Source organism: Mesitornis unicolor, unplaced genomic scaffold (assembly GCF_000695765.1).
Source record: "Mesitornis unicolor isolate BGI_N332 unplaced genomic scaffold, ASM69576v1 scaffold17314, whole genome shotgun sequence".
In the NCBI taxonomy this organism is placed as follows: Eukaryota; Metazoa; Chordata; class Aves; order Mesitornithiformes; family Mesitornithidae; genus Mesitornis; species Mesitornis unicolor.
The window spans coordinates 34,908-37,181 of NW_010178265.1; the positions used below are offsets into that span (position 1 = coordinate 34,908).

The 2,274-nt window shown below is 46.9% G+C and overlaps 1 protein-coding gene across 1 annotated transcript in view; it reads right to left on the reverse strand.

Moving 5' to 3' along the window:
* The window catches only part of ALDH1A2 (aldehyde dehydrogenase 1 family, member A2), a 32,639-nt gene extending 30,373 nt beyond the window's left edge, over nt 1-2,266 (reverse strand). The window contains exon 1 of the mRNA XM_010182394.1: nt 2,249-2,266. The gene's annotated coding sequence lies outside the window, so the exon portion shown is untranslated. The remainder of the gene's footprint in view (nt 1-2,248) is intronic.
* Between the last annotated feature and the right edge of the window lie 8 nt (nt 2,267-2,274).

Below are 2,274 nucleotides of genomic sequence, written 5' to 3' on the forward strand. Positions count from 1 at the left end.
ATTCTGTGTGAAAGGGTTGGGATGGGAAAGCGATGTTTACTACTAAGTAGTAGTAAAACACGAGAGTGACAGGACCAGGCTGTTCTAAATGTAACATATATGCTGGCATCATTCTGGGAATCACACCACATAGCCCGAGTTTTTTGGTGCCAGGAGTTGAAATCAAACAGAAGAGCGTACCAGCCGTTCATGCTTCATAGCCAGGATTTGGGACATGGGATCGTGGACAGATCACTTCCATCACACAGCCGTGACAGGCATGAAGCTGCTCTATAAGTAAGATCTTTGTTGAAAATTTTTCCTCTCCCCCAGCCCCAAAACTGGTAGAAAATAAAAATCTCCGCTAAGCGGAGGAAAGTGTGCCGTCAGCTGTAAACATCTGGTGAAACTCAAAGCTTGTAGAAAACCCCTCGCAGTTTTATGAAAACTGACTGCTGCTCATTATTTTCTCAGATACATCGAGAGCATCTGATCAAATGTCAAATTAACACTTTTAATTAACATTGGTTTCCACTTTTAAGAGACTACCTTGATACCTTTAGTACACAGAGTTTCTGGGAAAACTCTGGAGAATAAAAACACGTGTTTTAAAACATACATGGCTGCAGGATCAGATCCCAAAGGAGTATTTTAAAGTGTTCACAACAATAAAAATAACAAAAACCAGAACATTTGGATGTTTAAGAACTCTAATGGCCGTGTCCATTTTGGACACAGGAAAGAGCTGTTTGTGCAGCATTACGCCATTCTGCAATCAGCAGCTGCAGATCCAATTTGCTGCTAAATGACAAGTTTATCTTACAAAGAAAAAGTAGATAAATTTGGGATGTTAAAAATTAATCTAGTCTGGTGATTACTACTAATTGCTAATCTGTTTGAGTACTTCAGATGTGTAATTCAAATCAACACCTCACTGGACAAGCTATCGCTGTTTACTCCATCTTCTCACTGCAAGAGAATGAACTTCAAGTTCTGCTTTTCTTTTTTTTAATACTTAATGGAGAAATGTAGCAGTAATTAATACGCTCATTCAGCCCTCCAACTCTTTTAGTCCAGCCACATAGTTCAAATTATGGCAGTCAAGGCTGTCTAGCAGCGTAACCAGCCGGGATATTTTCTGCACTGCGCAAGACAGCAGGTCAGGCTGTTGCGGAACAAAAAGCGACTCAGCTATCGCAGAGCTGCGGCTGCGTTACGGAGCAGGGATTTCTGCTGCAGTGCTCAGCATTGCACCAAAGCCAGCCTCACCTCTGATGGACCAAGTTATCAGGCTCAGGAGCCTTCAGTTAAATCCAAGAGGTTGGGAGCGACTATTTAAAGGGAAGCTGGATGGAGAGTGGAGAGGTGAGTGTTTGTGTGGGTGGGCTGCCTGACTCCTCATCCTGCAGGGAAGCCATGGAGGAGCTCTATTGGGACTGTGAGCCACCAACAAGAGGTGCATGAACATCATTCCTCTTTGGGAGCTGCGGGGTGGCCCCAGTCCCATCACAGAGCCCTTTCACAAGGCCCAGTCCTGCAAGACGCTCGCCCTTCTTCACACTCCCTGCATTCACCAGGACCCAAAACCAACCCCTGGCACTGTACCCTCTCCCAGCAGGGCCCCACCCCACCGCAGGGGAGCTTCACAGCAGGTCAAGGACAACCGAACGAAACCCAGACAAGCAGCTTCCTCGCTGATAAATCCCTTCTCACCTCTGCCCAGGCTCACCCCATCCAAATCGGATTTCACTGAGCGCTAACATGATGCTAAAGGCATTTACCAGGCGAGTTTGTAAGAGCTGCACAGGGCGCTTGGGAAGATGGCCGTCAGGGTGATCGGGAAGGGACAGCCCAGCGTGGCACCACAGCCCTCGCACAGCGGGCCTGCCGCTGATCGGCACCTGCCGCACAGCCAGGGAGCGATGCCAGTGGGCACCTGGGGCTGCACCACAAATATTTTATTTAAAAAAAGAAAAAAAGAAGGGAAAAAATGAAAAAAGTTGGTTTCTTGGACTTTAGGGCTTGAGGCAACTGCAGGTTCCCTAAAAATGCCACAGTTGTTTGCATGCTCCAGTCACTCAACTGCCTTTACACTCCCGTAAAACTACTGTCTAAGGCAGCAGGAGGAATAAAAAACAATAAGAAAAATGACGAGGAGGGGAAAAAAAATTATATTAAAAGAATAACACTTCACCACCACCCAGACTCCACTGAGCGTCAGTGATGCTGCGACGAAGCCCCACTGCCCACCTCCCCTCGCCAAGCTCACCTTGGTGTACTTCACCTCCAGGCTCC